This window comes from Rattus rattus, chromosome 4 (genome assembly GCF_011064425.1).
Source record: "Rattus rattus isolate New Zealand chromosome 4, Rrattus_CSIRO_v1, whole genome shotgun sequence".
Classification (NCBI taxonomy): Eukaryota; Metazoa; Chordata; class Mammalia; order Rodentia; family Muridae; genus Rattus; species Rattus rattus.
This window is the reverse complement of record NC_046157.1, coordinates 121543511-121565102: the sequence shown is the minus strand read 5'-3', so window position 1 is coordinate 121565102 and position 21592 is coordinate 121543511. Positions and strand designations below refer to the sequence as shown.

The window sequence follows — 21592 nt, the reverse complement described above, 5'->3', positions numbered from 1 at the left end:
AGTTTTCATTTTATGGGGCTAAGGGTTTAGAGCCAGTGGTAACCAGTCTTGGCAGGCTAGTCACAGATGACAGTTGACTTGGGAATGTGGAGAACTTCAGCAATAAGCTAACTGTGGGATACTGGGCAGACCCCTGTCTCAGAAACCATGGGGGTCAGGCAAGACCACCATTGCTGGTGGGTAGTTGGCATTAGTGTGGATTGTTTTTTAATAATTACATGCTACATATACATCAACTTTTTGCTGAAAATTGCTTAGTATGCATTTCCACTTTTTTCTTCAATTTATTTCTATGTCTCTATGCCTGTATTATAAAGGTTATAGCTCATATTATTTTATTAATTTGATTTGTCATTCTAATAATCTCTAATTTTTAACTGGGAGAAATATATCACATTTCTCACAATGAATACCCAACTCCATATATATAACCTTTCCTGGAGCCAGCTTTAAATTCTCGTCCTTCTAGGCACATGCTTCAAGAGGCACTTCTAGGTATTCTGTCCTAGTGTCTAGTAGCCTATTTTATTCACTTCACAGGTTAGCTGGTTTAGCAATTCTTTTTTTTTTTTTTTTTGTTTTTTTTTTTTGGAGCTGGGGGCCGAACCCAGGACCTTGCGCTTCCTTGGCAAGTGCCCTACCACTGAGCTAAATCCACAACCCTGGTTTAGCAATTCTTCAGTCAGGCTATGGCAAAGAAAAGATATGAGAAGTCTGGTGAGGTCTGTATTTCCAACATTGAACACATTGAACAAAGGATAATGATGTAGGAACAGTATGTCCTTTTTAACTTTGTAACTTTTAGTTGAAGCTAATTATTTTATATCTATATCTGTATTTATCTATCTATCTGTCTATGCTACTGTCTCTGGTGTACAATGGTTTGCAATTTGGTATGTACCAATGCTCTATTATAACAATTGAAGTTCACAGCTAATAAAAGTTTTAGCAATACAAAGACCAGAATATACTAGATATTTAAAAGATATTTAGAAATAACTTGGAATATTCACAAAGCAGTCTTGAATTTAGATGGTTTCAGGCTTCTGATTCACTCTTTAGTGTTCCACTAGACATTCTGAAATTTTTGGCTTTCCATATAGATTTGAAAACATTCTTGCCGACATTTAAAACCATAGTGAAGGGAGATTGGTTGATAATGTGTTGAGTCTGCCAACTGAGTTAGAGTTGGCATGTTGACAAGTTTTATAACTTGTAAAAAAATATACTTAATATTTGTTCTTCTGTAATGTGTGTTTTCCCTGGAGCCATTAGCATATTAATTATAGTTATTTTACACTTTCTGATAATTATAAAACTTGTGTTATATCTGAGGCTCCTAGTATTTGCTTTGCTCAAAGGCCTTGATGCCTGCAGTGCCTTTGTTTCTTCCATTAACTTTGGGTATCAATAGGAAAATCTTCTAAAGCACAACTATCACTCTGCAGTGCTTCTAGTATGAGTTTTTTCCTTTATTAAAGTATTGTTGACACTGTACTAAGCAGTGGCAAAACATATAATTAATGCTCTTATGATTAAATGTTAGTCTTTTAGTGGGGGTATGTCCCTGACTATGAGCATTCAAAGTGTTTCTGAACTCTTAGTATTTTCTTCCTGCTTGCCACACATGTGAGAAAAACTTAGGTGAAACTAGGGTTAGAAAGTTGTCTCTCCATCTGGAAGTCTGGTAAAATCATTTTCACAGAGGCCAGGTCTTTGCAGTAAAATCACATCTCAGAATGGCCACTTTCCCTTTCCTCTTGCCAAAGACATGAAGTCATTTTTCTTGGCTCATCACCAGGAGACCTGGTGGTATTCCTGTAGGCAAAGCTCATGAAAGTTGAGAGTTATAAAACTGCAGCCCTAAAAAGTTCTTATCCAAGGGTAGCTCATACCTTGTCCCCAACAATTTGCCAAAATTCCCAGGGCACATACTGCCCCAGTGCATGATTCCAATACCTTTCTGCTCCACGTAAATTGATCTCAATGTGTTTCACTTTAGTCTAGTCTTCTGTCTTTCCAGACTCTGGCTGTGGGATTGGATTGTGAACTAATTCTCTGATGGATCCAAGGGAAGTCATGAGGTTTTATCTTGATGTATTTTTTCTCTTATTGTAAGAAGAGAGTAATATTTCCCAGATGCGTACCTGTCAGTTTTAAAGCCAGAAGTTCTTACATTCTTTAAAGGCACATCTTCAAGTCACAAATCTTGAAAAGTGTATTTCACCTGTAAGAAGGCTAGAATGATGGTGTGGTCTTAAATGTATATGTTTAATCGAAATGATTTGTTATTGATAGCTGGAATGAGGAGAACACAAGATACTGTACACAGGTTTACCCCTATTTAGTGATACCTGTATTTAGTGAAGCTGCTACAGGTCTTTGTTCTTCAAATCTGAAAATTCTAACTCAATGTTGTTGGACATTTAAAAGAAGAAAATGCATGGTAAATTACTGATGTTTGAGTTATGTTATCATATATATTCCTGATAAATTACTTCTGGCTTCATTAGGCATTTGCATATCTTGATTCTTAGAGCCTTCAGTTTTAGATGTTTAAAGAAAGTTTCTTTACATTAGTTTCTGGCTCCGTTTACTTGAAATGTTCTTTTTATTCTCTTTATGGACTGATCCTGCCAGGAGGTAAAAGATAGCCTGTAATAGATGGTTCAGCACAGTAGGTTATAGAGGATGATTCTTGAAAATCATCCTGGTTTGAAAAGGTTAGCACTCTATATGGGAGCTACTATGAACTTCATAGGCGCCTCGCTAAACTCAAGCTAAGTGGGTCATCAATTACATTTTTCATAATTGGCTCGATGTCAATGTCACTCATGAGTTCAGACAAGTCACATGAAAGAGAAGGCTGTTTTGGAGGTGATAATCTTGTCTGAAATCTCATTAGTCTGAATAGGCTATTAACACTATATGCTTTTTAGTGGGGAATATGAGGCCTGAAGTGTCTACTTCCTGTAGCCAGGCAGGACTCCCAGTGGAGGGATAAAGACACCAACCCACCTATAAACCTTTGACTGAAAATTTGTCCTGTCTATAAGACATGCAGGAGCATAAATGGAGCAGAGACTGAGTGAATGGCCAACCAATGATTGGCCCAATTTGAGACATAGCCCATGGGAAAGAACCAATCCCTGGCAGTCTGTTATGCTTGAAGATAGGAGCCTAGCATAACTGTCCAGTGAGAGGCCCCACCTAGAAACCAATGGAAACAGATGCAGAAATACTCAGTCAAACATTATATGGATCACAGGGATTCTTGTGTGTAATAGTCTGGATCCAATCCAAACTATGTCTAGTACTATTTGTTACACTATTGTATCGATCAGAAAAATCTAGACAATGGCTTGGAAAGAGATCTATATGGTTAGAAATTCTGGTATTTTGTAGAATGTAAGTCCTTTAAAAAGAAATAAAAATGTTATGAGGTGTTACAAAAATAGGATGTGATTTAAATCCCAATGAAAAATTAAACACAGTTCCTTCCACAGATGATTGAATGAGTCTATTAGGTTCAGGTATAATCACAGAGTCATTAGTAAAAATAATAGGAGCTGAACCCATCTAATCTACAACCTGAAGGCTGTTTTTGTTTAGAGACACTTACTGCAGATACATAGGTCAACGCATTGCCAGAAATTTTGTCAGGTGACATAGGCTCTGTGTTTGATGGAATAACTTCTTTTGTGGTGCACAGGGTTTTAACTTAGCCCTAGGTAGGCAGACATGACTTCTGATGATATGGTTAATGTCTCATTTTGGTGTTTAGTTGGCTATCTTTCTGGTGACTTTCACTGTCTCACCATTTTCTACAATTGTTATTAAAGATCCAGCTCAAGAGGAGTTGAAGAGGAATCCAGAAAGTTTCATTGAATCTATCTATCTGCAATGAAAGATGTATCTCCCTCTCCAATATTCCTCAGGAGAAATAAAAATAAGGCATCTCAATGCATCAGGTTGCTAATTTTTTTCTGCAATAAACAAGGAGAGGTTAGAGTATGCATAAATATGAGTCTAGTGCTGGAAATAATAATCAGGATGGAAACAACATTTAAGGCCTTATAAATTAACCATAATAGACTAATCAAACTACCTGTTGTGCTGAAAAAAAAAAAAACCAAAAAACTAAAAAACGAAGTGTTAATTGATGAATACCTGGACCATGAATTTCTTCAACCATTAGATGAACCATCAACAAAATAAGTATTTGCTTGTAAAATGAGAAAAGGTTGGATAATTTTTTTAAATAAAAATTCTGTTTGTGTGAGAAAATACTGTACCTTTCCAGTTGGATAAAAAATTGAAAACTGACAGAGTTCTGTAATGCTATTAAAAACTGATTGTAAGTTGAATGTAATATAATACAGTAAAGATCAAATCCATATAATTGTTGACATTAGATCTTCCCTGATTTACTAATTGAACAGAAGAGTAAGGTAAACAACTTGTAATTTATGGCCCTTATAGTATAAATAAATCCATTCCAAAGATTTATCAGGAGACAATTTAGTGGGGGAAATAAGTTTTAAGGCAGAAAAGGATATGCATGGTGCAAAAATGCCTCTTTTAGCCTGGATTCAAATAGTTGTAGTTCTTTTCTTGCCTCCTGAGATAGTATTTGAGAACTGTCCATTGCCTTCTCTCCTGGAATTTTTAATAGATTGGTTAGTGCATTGGAAATACTAAGTGGGGATCATGAGGCCAGGGAGGAATTGGTAAACAATTTAGTTTGGCCTAGCTTGCCCAGGTCTTATACTAGTATTTTTGCTAAATCCTCATTAGGAAGCAGAGGAAATTTAAGATTGCACTGATTATCAGATTTCTCACTCCATTCTTCAGGATCATCTTCAGAGAATGGATGTGCTGGAGAACCAAACAGTTCCTAAAGGGAGAGTGAAAATTAAAGAGAGGAAAGGCAGAAAGAAGATACAGAGACAAGAGATATATTTGTGAGGACTGTTAGTGAATACTGCAGTCCCGAGTTTATTCGATACAGTTTTTTTTTTATGCCCTACAGGACCATGGGAAACAAAGCCACAAGCTAGCAGGAACAATGGTTGACAAACACATAGGACATATCTGTTCCCATCTAGAGGCCTCCCTATTTCTTCAATCAAGGTTAATAGAATGTTCCATTCATCATCAGGCCAGGAAATCTGCCTACCCACAGAACATCTTGCCAGGCCAGCAAACTCTGACCTGCTTTGACCCTGCCTAGCAGGCAAATGTTTACTCTGCTAGAGAAGCAGGCAACTAGCACCTAACAACTGGAGAATTCTTATTTAAATGAGGCTCCAGTAAGGCACCTAAGGGAGTCATCACTGGCATATTTATCCTTGGCACTGTTTTTACTTTTGATTTTGCCTGAAGAGGGAGAAGTGAAGACAGCAGAAGGGGGTGGACTCCAGTTTTGCCTCATCAATTTTAATATTTGATTATCCAGCTTAAATTCATTCAAGGAATTAGCCTTCTCTTCTTCATGATTAACATTTTTCCTAATCTTTCATAAGCATTTTGATATCAGTCTTGATAAGTAATCAAGAGATTTCAAATTGAAAGGGAATCTTTCTACCTTATTCATAAGCCTTTTTCTTCTTTTAATTTAATTTTTTAAAATTGAGAATAGATTCTTGAAGAGCAGACCATGCCAGATAGACAGATAGACCATGCCACAACAACAGGTAGATCTCACACCTGAGGAACTTCCTATTATTCCCTTAGTTTTCACAGATACACTCCTACTCCATCCTTTGCACCAAAACACTCATGGATCTGTTGCTGTGTCCCATTCCCCCAACTCTGGAGGATATTCCCTGCTCTTGTGCAGGCCACAATAGCCAGAAGAACAGGTAGGGGAATTCAGGCAGAGACTCTTCACTAGATCAAAGATGTCAACATAAATTCAGACCCACTGAAATTGACAGAAGAGAATGTAGGCAATAGCCTTAAATGCATTGGCATAAGAAACAACTTTCTGAACAGAACAGCAATAGGGTAGCCACTAAGATCAGCAATTAATAAATGGGACCTCATGAAAAGTTTCTGCAAAACATAGCATCAATAAGACAAAACAGCAGTCTACAGATTGGGAAAAGATTTTTACTGACTACATCAGACACAGGGCTTACTATCAAAATATATAAAGAGCTCAAGAAACTAGATATCAACAAAAATTCAATTAAGAATGGTGGACAGGGGGACAGAAAGGAGATACATGCAGAAGACACTGGTGAAGTTAACGGCAGGATACAAGTGATCTCATCAAGGAAGTGGAAGAGGAGAGGGAAGGACACTTCAAGAATGGGAAGAGTGAATAGAGAAGAGCAGGGGAGAGGAAAAGAGCAATAAAGACACCTCAAAAAGTCATAAAAATCATACTATAAACTATCCACCTTAAAAATGAAACCTATACTTTTCAGTTTCCATCTGCACCCAGACCTGGAGCTGTCCCACAGCCTTTAGACCAAAAACCTGCCAGCAGAGAACTGGTATGCCAGGAGCTATCTCACTCCTAACCTCATAGCCCATTGGTGGGACCCCACTTTCTCTTCAATGACTATCAAAAAAGAGACATGCTAGGAGCACTTGGGGCTCCGGAACCATAAAGTAGCATGAGACACCTCCAGTCTCCATCTGTGCCCAGAGCTAAGGCTGTCGCACAGTTCTCCAGACCAAAAACCTGTCCTAAGAGAACAGGTCTCATAAGAGAGCACTCAATACTAAAATTATAGACTCACAGGCTCACAGACCCACAGGAGGGACCAGCTTCAGTCAGAGAAAGCAAGACCAACTAACATCAGAGATAACCTGATGGCTAGAGGAAAGCACAAGATTCTAATTAACAGAAATCAATGCTAATTGGCATCATCAGAACCCAGTTCTCCCACCACAGAAAAGACTGGATATCCCAACACACTGGAAAAGCAAAATTTGGATTTAAAATCACATATCCTGATGATGATAGAGGACTTAAGAAGGACATAAATAACTCCCTTAAAGAAATACAGGACAACACAGGTAAACAAATAGAATCCCTAAAAGAGGAATCACAAAAATCCCTTAAAGAATTACAGGAAAATACAACCAAACAGGTAAAGGAATTGAACAAAACCAACAAAGATCTAAAAATGGAAATAGAAAAAATAAAGAAATCACAAAGGGGGACAACCCAGGAGATAGGAAACCCAGGAAAGAAATCAGGAGTCAAGGATGCAAGCATCACCAACAGAATACAAGAGATAGAAGAGAGAATCTCAGGTACAGAAGATACCATAGAAAATATGGACACAACAGTCAAAACACAAAAAGCAAAAAGCTCCTAGCCCAAAACATCAAGGACACAATGAAAAAACCAAACATAAAAACATTAAGTATAGAAAAAAATGGAAATTCCCAACTTAAAGGGCCAGTAAATATCTTCAAAAAAATTATAGAAGAAAACTTCCTTAACTTAAAGACAGAGATGCCCATAAACATACAAGAAGCCTAAAGAATTCAAAGCAGATTGGACCAGAGATTCCTCCTGCCAAATAATAGTCAAAACATAAAATACACAAAACAAAGAAAGAATATTAAAAGCAGTAAGGGGAAAAGATCAAGTATAAAGGTAGATCTATCAGAGTGACACAAGAATTCTCAACAGACTATGAAAGCTAGAAGAACCTGGACAGATGTCATACAGACCCTAAGAGAACACAAATGCCAGCCCAGGCTACTATATCCAACAAAAACTGTCAATTACAATAGATAGAGAAGCCAAGATATTCCAGGAGAAAACAAAATTTACACAATATCTTTACACAAATCCAGCCCTATAAAGGATAATAGATGGAAAACCTCAATACAAAGAGGGAAACTACAACTTAGAAAAATCAAGAAACTAATTTTCTTGCAACAAACCCAAAAGAAGTAGCCAAACAAACATAATTCCTCTAACAAAAAATATAACAGGAAACAATAACCACTATTCCTTAATATGTCTTAACATCAATGGACTCAATTCCCCAGTAAAAAGATATAGACTAATGACTAGATATATAAGCAGAATCAGCATTGTGCTGTATACAAGAAACTTACCTCACTGCCAAAGACAGACGCTACCTCAGAGTAAAAGGCTGTGGGAAAAAAAAAATCCAAGCAAATGGTCCCAAGAAACAAGCTGGAGTAGCCATTCTAATATTGAGTAAAATCAACTTTCAACCAAAAGTTATAAAAAAAGATAAGGAAGGACACTTCATAGTTATCAAAGGAAAAATCTACCAAGATGAACTCTGAATTCTGAACATCTATGCTTCAAATGAAAGGGCCCCCAAATTCATAAAGAAACATAACTAAAGCTCAGAGCATTCATTTTATTTCACACGATAATAAGGGGAGACTTCCACACCCCACTCTTATCAATGGACAGAACATGGAGACAGAAACTAAACAGAGACAGAGTAAAATAAGGAGAGGTTATGAACCAAATGAATTTAACAGATATTTGTAGAACATTTCATCCTTAAACAAAAGAATATACCTTCTTCTCAGCACCTCATGGTACCTTCTCTAAAATTGACCATATAATTGGTCACAAAAGAAGCCTCAACAGATACAAGAAGATTGAAATAATCCAATGCATCCTATCTGAACACCATGGACTAAGGCTGGTCTTCAATAACAACTAAAACAAGAGAAAGCCCACATATATATGTAAGTTGATCAATGTTTTACTCAATAATAACTTGGTCAAGGAAGAAATAAAGAAATAAATTAAAGACGTTTTAGAATTTAATGAAAATTAAGGCACAACATACCCAAATTTATGGACACAATGAAAGCAGTGCTAAGAGGAAAAATCATAGCTCTGAGTGCCTCCAAAAAGAAATTGGAGAGAACATACACTAGCAGCTTGACAGCACACCTAAAAGTTCTAGAAGAAAAAGAAGAAAATACACCAAAGAGGAGTAGAAGGAAAGAAATAATCAAACTTAGGGTTGAAATCAACCAAGTAGAAACAAAAAGAACTATATGAAGAAACAACAAAACAGGAGCTGGTTCTTTGAAAAAATCAACAAGGTAGATAGACCCTTAGCCAGACTAACCAGAGGGCACAGAGAGAGTATCTAAATTAGCAGAATCAGAAATGAAAAGGGAGACATAACAACAGAATCTGAGGAAATTCAAAAAATCATCAGATCTTACTACAAAAGTCTATATTCAACAAAGTTGGAAAATCTGGAGGAAATGAACAGTTTTCTAGACAAAGACAAGGTACCAAAGTTAAATCAGGGTCAGATAAACCATCTAAACAATCCCATAACTCTAAAGAAATAAAAGCAGTTATTAAAAATTTCCCAACCAAAAAAGCCCAGGGTCAGGTGGGTTTACTGGAGAATTCTATTAGATCTTCATAGAAGACTTAATACCAATATTCTTCAAACTATTCCACAAAATAGAAACAGAAGGAACACTACCCAATTACTTCTATGAAGTCACATTTACACTTATACATAAACCACATGAAGACCTGACAAAAAAAGGTAACTTCAGACAAATTCCCTTATGAATATCAATGCAAATATAACCAATAAAATTCTAGCAAACTGAATCCAAGAAAACATCAGAACAAGCATCCATTATGACCAAGTAGGCTTCATCCCAGGGATGCAGAGATAGCTCAATATACGGAAATCCATCAATGGAATCTACTATATGAAAAAACTGAAAAAAAAATCACATGGTCCTCTCACTAGACGCTGAGAAAGAATTTGACATAAATCCAATACCCCCTCATGGTAAAAGATTTGGAAAGATCAGGAACTCAAGGCTCATACCTAAACATAGTAAAAGCAACATACTGCAAACCAGTAGCCAACATCAAACTAAATGGAGAGAAACTTAAAGCAACCCCACTAAAATTAGGGACTAGACCAGACTGCCCACTCTCTTCCTACTTATTCAATATAGTACTCGAAGACCTACGCAGAGCAACTAGACAACAAGAAGAGGTGAAAGGAATACAAATTGGAAAGGAAGAAGTCAAAATATCACTATTTACAGATATGATAGCATACTTAAGTGACCCCAAAAATTCCACCAGAGAGCTCCTAAACCTGATAAACAACTTCAGCAAAGTGCCTGGATATAAAATTAACTCCAACAAATCAGTACCCTTCCTCTACTTAAAGAATAAACAGTCTGAGAAAGAAATTGGGGAAATGACAACCTTCACAATAGTTACAAATAATATAAAATACTCCAACTAAGCAAGTGAAAGATATGTATGGCAAGAACTTCAAGTCTCTAAAGAAAGAAATCAAATGTCTCAGAAGATGGAAAGATTTCCCCTGTTCATGGATTGGCAGCATTAATGAAGAAAAAATGGCCATCAGGCTGAAAGCAATCTACAAATTCAATGCAATCTCCATCAAAATTCCAATGCAAATCTTCATAGAGTTAGAAAAAAGCAATTTCCAAATTCATTTGGGGTAACAAAAAATCCAGGAGAGTGAAAACTATCCTGAACAGTAAATGAACTTCTGAAGGAATCACCATCCCTGACCTCAAGTTGTATTACAGAGCAATAGTGATAAAAACTGTATGGTATTCGTATAGAGACACACAGGTAGATCAATGAAATAGAATTGAAAACTGAGAAATGAACCCGCACACCTATGGTCAATTGATCTTTGAAAAAGGAGATAAAACCATCCAGTGGAAAAAAGACAGCATTTCAACAAAAGGTGCTGGTTCTACAGGAGGTAAGCATGTAAAAGATTGCAAATTTACTCAGTCTTAATCTCCTTGTACAAAGCTCAAGTTCATGTAGATGAAAGACTTCCACATAAAATGAGATACAGTGAAACTAATAAAAGAGAAAGCCCGGAAGAGCCTTGAACACATGGGCACAGGGGAAAATTTTCTGAATAGAACACTGATAGCTTATGCTCTAAGATCAAGAATCGACAAATAGGACCTCATAAAATTGTAAAGCTTCTGTAAGGCAAAGGACACTGTCAATAGGACAAAATGGCAGCCAATAGTTTGGGAAAAGATTTTTACCAATCCTATGTTTGATAACCATCTAATATCTAATATATACAAATAACTCAAGAAGTTAGACTCCAGAGTATCATATAATGCTACTAAAACATGGGGCACAGAGCTAAACAAAAACTCTCACCTGAGGAATACCAAGTAGCTGAGAAGCACCTAAAGAAATGTTCAACATCCTTAGTCTTCAGAAAACTGCAAATCAAAACAACCGTGTGATTCCACCTTATACCAGTTAGAATGGCTAAATCAAAAACTCAGGTAAGGATGACTCTGCTGTCAAGGATGTGGAAAATTAGAAACACTCCTCCATTTTTGGTGTGTTTGCATGCCGGTACAACCACTCTGGAAATCAGTCTGGAGGTTCCTTTGAAAATTGGACATAGTACTACCTGAGGACGCAGCTATATCACTCCTTGGCACACACCCAATACTCCAACATATAGTAAGGACACATGCTCTAGTATGTTCATAGCAGCATTATTTATAATAGCCAGAAGCTGGCAAGAATGCAAATGTTTTTTAACAGAGGAATGGATACAGAAAATGTGGTACATTTACACAATGGAATACTACTCAGCCATTAAAAACAATGACTACATGAAATTCTTCGGCAAATTGATGGAACTAGAAAATCTTATCCTGAGTGAGATAACCAAGTCACAAAAGAACACACATGGTATACACTCACTGATAAATGGATATTAGTCCAAAGGCTTGGAATAACTAAGAAAAACTTCACAGAGCATATGAAGATCAAGAAAAAGGAAGACAAAAATGTGGATGCTTTATTCCTTCTTATAAGGGAGAACAAAATATAAGGGAGGAAATGCAGGAACAAAGAGTGGAGCAGAGACTGAAGTAAAGGACATCCAGAAACTGCCCCACTTGTTTATCCTTCCCATATCCAGCAACCAAAGCCAGTCACTATTGCTGATGCCAAGAAGTGCTTGCTGACAGACGCCAGATATGGATGTCTTCTGAGATGCTCTGCCAAAGCCTTTAATGATACAGATGAGGATACTTGCAGCCAACAATTTACTGAGCATGCAGACTCCTTATGGTAGCATTAGAGAAAGAATTGAAGGAGCTGAAGGGGTTTGTAACCCCATAGGTAGAACAACCATATCAACCAATCAGACCCTACCAGAGCTCCCAGGGACTAAACTACCAATCAACGAGTACACATAGAGGAACCCATTGCTCCAGCTGCATATGTAGCAGAGGATCACATTGTCTAACATCAATATGAGGAAAAGTCCTTGGTCCTGTTAAGGCTGTTTCCCCTGTGTAGGGGAATGCCAGGGTGTTGATGTGGGAGTAGGTGGGTGGGAGTGGGGGCATTCTCATAGAAGCAGGTAAAGAGGGTGGGGGTTTGGGATTGGGGGCGGTGGGAAGGGGTTAACATTTGAAGTGTATGTACAAAAAATATCCAAGAAAATAAAATAAAAATGGCAGATATTTCAAATGAATGAAATCTCAGTAACAGAATATCAAATGATGCAGAAACACTTAAAGACATATTTAACATTCTCAGCTAGGAGATGACAACAAAACTACTCTGAGATTCTATCTCACTACCTGTTAGAATGACTGAGATCCATAACACAAGTGACAACAGCTCTTGAAAATAAAGATGTGCAAGGGGAACACTTCTCTACTCTTTGTAGGAGTGTAAACTTGTATAGCCACTATGAAGATAAATATGTTAGATTATCAGAAAAATTGGGAAACAATCTACTTTAAAACCCAGCAATACCATTTTTGAACATATATCCAAAGGGCGCTCTATCCTACCACAAGGACACTTTGTCCACTATGTTCATAGTAGCTTTATTTATAATAGCCAGGAACTGGAAACAACCTAGATATTCCTCAACTGAAAAGTGGATAAAGAAATTGTAGTACATTTACAAAAGTGAGTATTACTAAGCTTTTAAAAAATAACATCTTAAAATTTGCAATCAAATGGATGGAACTAGAAAATGAATGAGGTAACCCAGACCCAGAAAAACAAACACAGTGTATACTCACTTATAATTGAATATGGATCATTGTGTAAATGATAGCCAAACTACAATCCATAGACCCAGAGAGATTAAAGAAAGAGGAGGCCTCCAGGAGGGACAAATGTATTTCCCTGGGAAGGGACATGTACTGGGGTAATAGTGTTGTAGAATTTGTGGGAGTGGCCAACCATAAGAGGGACCAGGCCTGAAACTATTTGAATGGCCAGGAGCCAGATGCTGAATATCCTAGAATAGAACCAAAGATGATTAGAAATATGTCAATAGAATGATTCCTAAGATATTCTGTTATATTCATAGATTGGTGCCTAACCCAATCATTATCGGATGCCACATACAGTATGGTCTCACATGGGTCAGTATGACATAGTTCCTGCCCCTGGAGCAGAGCCAGAAAGATGTGGGTCTCCTTGAATGCTGATAGTTGTTGTAGGCATAAAATTTGCTTGCATAATAATAGGCATATTTTACTTTATGTTCCTCTTTTGGGAAATGTTTTCCCTGCCAAGGTTAATGACTCCATGATAATTAGAAACAGCACAATTCTGGAAAGGAAGACTGTGTGTGATGATTCTCAGAAAAATGTCAATGCTGTGACCTTCAGGACAGCCTGTAAGGCTGTGGGAAAGAACTCTGTAAACATGAGTTAAAAAAAATCTATAAGTTAGTGAAAGAATGGCTCCTTACAGGATTTCTCAACTATGCAAAATATAGGGATGCAGTATGAATTGTATGAGGGCCTTCATGGACCTGAAAGAACAAAGGCAGGTGCAGTAATGAATCAGCTTAGGCAGAAGATATTAAGAAAGGAGAGATGATTTGATCCATAGAGAAGAGACAAACAAACAAACAACAATAACAACAAACAAACAAACAAAAAACAAAAAAACAAAAAACAGATCTGGATCACAAAAGAGAAGGAATAGTTAGAAAAAAATAAGGTTCAGATAGTTATATATTAGTGGTAAAATGGTGGTCTCCTCCACAAAAGCCATTGACAACTGAATTTGATACAGACATTCTACTCCTTAAACGAGGTAGTTATTTATATATGTGATCCAAATAGAGATTGGAGATGGACAGAAAGTCTGGTACCAAGAAAAATAATGATGGCAAAGATTCTCATACTCCTTGGGATTGCTTAATATTTTCCCATAATAAGCCTTGAAATTGTTGAGATGAAAAAGAACAAATAAAAAAAAATATATATATATATATATGTAGCTAAGAATTATAAAAATGAGCTTCAATGCTGTTTGCATTAACATGAACAAGAGCTCACTAAATTGCAAATGTGTGTGTGTGTATGTATATAAATTATACTTCCGGTTACTTTCTCACATAAAAATAGCCTCTGTGTCTAGTCTTGGCAGCCACAAGCACTGTGCCCAGTGAACTGCATAGGGTTTGTTATGTTAAATAAAATGTACTTTCTGTCTGGTTTATTTGCCTTGAATGTGCTCTGAATCTCAGTTTCTATTCCTAAGAGTCAAGGAATAAAAGTCCTAAAATGTTAACTCATAAAGTGATCAAAAGGAAACCTAGGGTAAATGATTAAACTGATATGCAATTTCTAAGGAGGTAGCTTATGCAAACAGAAGAGTGGGCTTTGGTTTGCAAGAGAGGACTATTTTGAGTAGATCACAGAGCTGTCATCTTGCGTTTATCACTGACTCCAAATCTTTCTTCCACTCCTCCCATTCACCCCTTCCTCAGGACCCTCTCTCAAGCTGAGGCTGGAACTTAGCAATTGGAGAGGGTTTATTCAACAATTGATGGGAACAAATGCAGAAAACACAACCAAACATCAAACATTAGGTACAACTTGGGGGACCCCATAGAAAGATAGTAGGAGTCAAAGGGTTTGAGGACAATTGAAGAACATGGCCCACAGAATCAACTAAGCAGGGCTCTTAGAGGTTCCCAGAAACTGAAGCAGTATACACAGATCCTAAATATGTATGACCTAGTGGAATTGTTTTAAGTTTCTCTTTGATTAATTTGGATTCTGGCTGTCAGCTTGTTTTAAGTTGTGTTTATTATGCTTAGGTATGTCCTTCGTATCTCTGATTTTTCCTAGGCTTTTATCATTAAGGGGTGTTAGATTTTGTCACAGGCTTTTCATCATCCAATGAGATGCTCATGTGTTTTTTTTTCTTTTAGTTTGTTTATATAGTGGATTACATTGACAGATTTTCATATATTGAACTATCCCTGCATCTCTGCATAGAAGATTACTTGATCATTTTAGATGTGTTCTTAGATTCAGTTTGCAAGTATTTTTTTCTTTTATTTGAGCAGTTTTGCTTCAATATTCATGAGGGAAATTGGTCTCTAATTCTGTTTCTTAGTTGAATTTTTCTGTGAGCTAGGCATCAGGGTGACTGAGGCCTCATATAATTAATTTCCCAATGTTCATTCTATTTCTGTTTTGTGGAATAATTTGAGGAGTATGGATATGAACTTTTCTTTTAAGGTCTGGTAGAATCTATACTAAAACCATCTGGCTCTGGGCTGTTTTTGGTTGGGGAACTTTTAATGATTGCTTTTATTTCTGTGGCGGTTATTTACCTATTAAGATAGATCACCTGATTTTAATTTAACTATGGCAAGTGGTATTTATTAAGAAAATTGTCCAATGAATCCTTGGTGTCTCTTGTTATGTCTCCCTTTTTGTCTCCAATTTTATTTTAGATATTCTCTCTCTCTCTATTCTCTCTCTCTCTCTCTCTCTCTCTCTCTCTCTCTCTCTCTCTCTCTCTCTCTCTCTCTCTCTCTCTCTCCCTCCTTTAATGACATGAACTTTTCTTTTTTTCTTTTAGCACAGCTTTCCTTATGTCTTATAAGTTTTGGTATGTTATATATTAATTTTAATTGAGCTCTAGGAAGTTTTAAATTTCCCTCATTATTTCTGCCTTCACTCAGTGGTTATTCAGTAAAGAATTGTTCAGTTTCCATGGTGTTTCTGTCATTGTTGAAATCCAGCTTTAATCCTTGGTTGTCTGAGAGGATTCAAGGGTCATTTCAGTTTTCTTGTATCTGTTGAGACTTGCTTTGTAACCAAGTATGTAACCAATTTTTGAGAAAGTCTTGTGAGGTGTTGAGAAAAGTGTATATTCTTTGTGTTTGAGTATAATGTCCTGTGGATATAGTAGGTCCGTTTGAGTCATACTACCTGTTAGCTTTATTATTTCTCTGTTTAATTTTTGATAGGTGACCTGTCCATTAGTGGGAGTAAGTTATTAAAGCCTCCCATTATTAATGTATGAGCTTTGGTGTCTGATGTATGCTTTAGTAATGTCTCTTTTACAATTTAAATTTCTTTTAAATATGGATGCCCTTGGGACATAAATGTTGAGAAACATGGTAGTGAATTTTCTTCTGATGAGTAAGAAGTGTCTTTTCCCATCTCTTTTGATTTGAAATCCAGCTTTAATCCTTGGATGTCTGAGAGGATTCAAGGGTCATTTCAGTTTTCTTGTATCTGTTGAGACTTGCTTTGTAACCAAGCATGTATTGGGTTGCAATGTATTTTGTTAGAAAAGCTACACCAGCTTGCTTCATGGAACCATTTGCTTGGAAAATCTTTTTCCAACTCCTGTAATTCTTGTATGAAGCAGAAGAATGGATTTTTGTTTTACATCTATTCTGTTAGTCTGTTTCTTTTTACTGGGAAATTTATATTGAGAGATATCAATGACAAATGATAGTTAATTCTTATTATTTTGTTGTAGTAGTTGTTGTAGGTAGTGTCTGTCTGTCTGTCTCTGTGTTTTTCTTCTTTGGATTATGTTGGCATGCGATTATTTATTTACTGTATTTTTTATGTTTTTATATTTTAACTTTCTTGCATTGGAGTTGTCCTTCTAATACTTTCTGTAGGGCTGGATTTGATAAATATTTAAATTAGATTTATTATGAAATATCATGTTTCTCCATCTGTGGTGATTGAAAGTTTTCTGTGTATAGTAGTCAGGGTTGACATCTGACCTCTCTTAGAGGATATAGGACATCTGTCCAGGCACTTTTGGCTTTTAGAGTTACAATTGAGAAATCGAGTATAATTATCATATCTGACTGTATATGTTACTTAGCCTTTTTCTTTTGCAGATTTTAATATTCTTTCTTCTGTTTGTTTAGTGTTTTGATTATTATGTGGACTCTCTTTTCTTATTCATGCTACTTGGTGTTCTATGAGCTTCTTGTACCTTTACAGGTGTCTCCTTCTTTAGGTTAGAAAAAAATCTGTTCTATGATTTTGTTAAACATATTTTCTAGGCCTTTGAGCTGGAATCTTATTCTATTCCTATTATTCTTAGGTTTTTGATCTTCTGGTAGCGTCCTAGATTTCCTGAATGTTTTATGTCAGGAAATTTTTACGTTAAATGCTTTCTTTAACCAATATTTTCACAGCCTGAGAGTTGTTGGCATAATTTTTTTGCAACTTAGTTTTAATAAGGGCTTTACCTCTCCTCCAGCCTGCCATCCAGCAGAGGTAGGAGAAGAGAAAAGTTATTAGGACTTGGGGGGAAGTAGACCTATTTCTTGGGTGTGAGCTCAATTTTCTTTCTCAGCAGTTCAGTCCCATAGCAAACACCAAGTACTATTCAGCAGCTGCAAATCAGTCTGCTATGCAGGGAGATACCACACATGAAATGGGAGCTACCGTCCAGTTCTTTTGGCAAGCAGACACCAGACATGAACCAGCAGCTGTAGTTCAACGCTGACAGAACTGGAAGGCTCACCAACCAATCAGTTTGTTAGGCAGTGCTACCACAAGTTGAGCTCAACAACAGTATGTAAGGTGAACCAATACATGTGTGTTTTTAGTGAAGAATATCGAGATAGAGCAAACCAAACCAATACTCAGTGCTCATCTGCCACTGCCTGTGGGTTATATTTATACTTCTTCATCATGGGTCTTTCATGTGTTTGCGATATCAAAACATTTTTTTTTTACCGGTGTCTGTTTCCAGAAAACATTTTTTTCCCCCTGTGCCTGCTCCAGCAAAACATCTTTTCATCTGTGTCTGCTCCAGGAAAACATTCTTTCCATGTCTGCTTTACCAAGACATCCTTTCACCTATGTGTCCTAGTAAAACATCATTTGATATAACTAACTTTTCAAAGAAACTAGCAGCTTCCCCTTCAGAAAGTCTCTCTTCCATCTTGTTTATTCTGTTGGTGAGGCTTGCATCTATGTAGGTCCTGTTCACTTTCCTAGATTTTCGATTCCCAGAATTCCCACAGTTCATGTATTCTTTATTACTTCTATTTCCACATTCATGTCCTGAACAGTTTTATTCTTTTCCTTCAACTGTTTGTTTTCTCTTGGCTTTTTTTGACATTTTTATGGAATTTATTGATTTCATCTAATCTTTTGATTGCCTTTTCCTCAATTTCTTGAAGGGATTTATTCATTTTCTCTTTAGGGACGCTATCATCTTTATGCAGTTGGTTTTGAGGTGTTTTTCTTGTGTTTAACTGTGTTGGAATATCCAGTGCTTGCTGTAGTAGGATAGCTGATCTGTGTTAGTGATATATTGGCCTGGATATGTTGACTTTGTTCTTATACTGATATTTAGGTGTCTAGATTCCTAAGTCTAAGTGCTTATTTCTAGGTTTGTCTTTGTTGGATGAATGCTTTCTATCTTGTTTTGTGTTTCCTCTTTGGTCTTCTGGCTAGACTAGCCTACGATTGAGTAGAGGGTATCTACTCTAGTTCAGAGTTGGACTTTTGATGACTTGGATGACCTCTGGTCCAGAAAGGGGCTTGTTGCTCAAGTTGGGGGTTGGAGTTTTGGCTATGTGTACGCCCTCTGATCTGCCCAGGGGTCCTCTGGGATTCAGGATGCTTGCTGGCTTGACCTCTCGTAAAGTAAGAGGCTTCTGATGGAGGTGTGTTTTAGAATATAGTGACAAGGAGTGGAGGAGCTCTTGTGGTTATGCTGGGCAGGTGTGAGCAGGGTGGGCGCAGTCATATTTTGGATTCAGGGTGCAGGTCTGGCCTCTAGTGTTCAGTATGCTTGCCTGGTCTCTGGTTGGCTTCTGCAGAGGTGTGGTTTGGAATATGCTGATACAGGGAGCGTGAAACTATTTTCAACAGGTTGTTTGTGTGACAAACTCTCCAAGACTCTGCTTTAAAATTTGGTTTTCCTGAAGAAGATATAAAAAAAGAGGATTTATGTGAGGAATTTAATAAGATAGGCACAGGAAAACATCTGATGTTTGGAAAACTGAGGAGGAAGTGTCTGAGACTATCCAAAGGTGATGTTACAAACTTTCTGCTCCACCATATTCTTATGGGAAGGGTCAGATATATCACTGCTGGTGAAATCATACTATTTTAAGAAGGGAGTTGTGCTTCTGTGTTCTCACACTGTAATCACAGGCTATGAGCTATTATTATGGTACACAAACCCTTAGGCACGTTTCCTCCTTTGAATGTTTGATTGGACCATTTTCAGTATCCAGGTGGCAGCTTTCTGATTTAGTTATTCCTACAAAAGAAGAAAAATTATAGAGAATTCAGATGCTGGATGCACTTGTCATGGCAAATTTTATGTGGCACCTTGACCAGGCAATGGACCAGATGACTGGCAAAACATGTCTGGGTTTGTCTGGAACTAAGGAGGTTCCCAGGAAATATTAGCATTTTAATCAGACATTGAGTAAAGATCCTCACTCATCAATCTGATACTTGGTTCCATTAGGAAGACTCAGGATTTTTCTGAAGGATGATTTTCAAGATATATGCAATAAGCCCTACTATGTAGCTCGTGGTCTTGAGTTTATAGCCAGTATTTATCATTTATTATTCTACTGTTCATTTTTAGATTTTTTTCACTGACTAAGTCTCTCTGAGTAACTTGTCCTTAAAATATAGCACAATTGCTCTAATTCAACATACAAACTTACTATTGGCCATTGGAGTAGTAATGAATTCTACAATAAGTCGTCACGACAGACTCCTTTCCCTCCAGCTATGAAGTGTCACTTCCGTTACCTTTCTGTCTGCGTCCATTCTCTTGTTGACTACCTTGAGGCCCTTCTTGCCTTCCTTGCTCTTAGAAAGCACGTTCTATGAGCCTTTTTAATAACATCTCTTGACCATTATATCCTAGAAGCCCTTTCAACCTGACTACCACTTATAGTTCTTACACATATGGTTTATGTGACAACCAAATGCTGCTATCAATTTTTGTTTCCTTGTGAGTCTTTTCTTCCCAGTGACAAGTTCCAGAATTACCAGAATACTAGTATCTGCCATCAGCCGTGGTGTTCAGGGCAGCCATTAAGAAGTTTCTCAATAATTCTGTCTTTGCTTAGCATCCTCCTTAGCACCATAGTTAATGCAATGTTCTTCAGCCTCTCCCAAGGAAAGTCAACTGGTGGACTCTCAAGTCCCAGGTAATAAATTAATTCGGGAATGTCCACCATTCTGGAACATTTACTTTCTTCCTTAAACACTTTTTGTTCCATCATCTCTAATTTACTAGTAGACAAACTTCCAATAGGTGCCTCGGAAGTTGATCTTGAGGTGTGTGCTAAGGCATTAAATCTTCAGTCATGCTGAGCTCCACCTCTGGGTGTACAGCTTGGATTGAGCTTTACATTCAGGCCCCTTTTGGGACAATAACTTCACGAGCCACTTCCAGGCATCCTATTCCAGTGCCTAGGAGCTTATTTCACTGCATATCATGAGGAGAGGTGCACGTCTTCAGACAATGTTCTAGTTGAAAGTGAAGAAGTAGAAGGCAATAATGTTTAGGGTAGTGTTTCCAACATGTCTATCTCTGTTGGGGATTCTGTATAGTGTTCAGAATCCATTTATAAATCAGCAATAAAGAAGCTGAAACAAGGGCTTGCTTTGGGAGCATGTGTACTAAAATTGGCACAATACAGAGAAGACTAACATAGTCTCTGCACAAGGATGCCATGCAAATTTGTGAAGCATTCAATATTTTTATGATACTTTTATGTTTGCAGATAGGAGCCTAGCATGACATGATTGTCTTTGAGAGGCTCCACCCAGCAGCTGACTGAAACAGATGCCAAACATTTGACAAAACTCATGGAGAGTTGGCAGAAGGCTTGAGGATCCTGAAAGGGATAGGAACTCCACAAGAAGACCAACAGAGTCAACTACTCTGGAACCTTCGGGTCTCTCAGAAACTGAATCATCAACCAAAGAGCAAACGTGAGTTGGACCTAGTCTCCCTCTGCCACTCCTGCCTCCCCCATATACAGCAGATGTGCTGCTTGTTCTTCATGTGGGACCTCCAACAGCTTGAGCAGCGGGTGTTTCTAAAGCAATTGTGGCATCTCTTCCCTTTGCTCAGTTGCCTTGTCTGATCTCAGTGGGAGATGATGTGCCTAACCCTGAAGAGACTTGATGTGCCAGGGCCACAGGATGCCCAGGAGGGGCATCTTAGAGGAGAAGGGGGGAGAGACGAGGGGAGGGACAGTGTGAGGGAGCAATGGAGGACAGCAACCAGGATATAAAGTAAATAAAT

General features: G+C 37.4%; 1 non-coding gene across 1 annotated transcript; it reads left to right on the top strand.

Annotated features, from left to right (window-relative positions):
* Window positions 1-20941: 20941 nt before the first annotated feature.
* LOC116899758 lies at window positions 20942-21044 on the top strand. Its single transcript, XR_004387773.1, has one exon. It is a non-coding gene; the product is annotated as a U6 spliceosomal RNA (small nuclear RNA).
* Window positions 21045-21592: the final 548 nt, after the last annotated feature.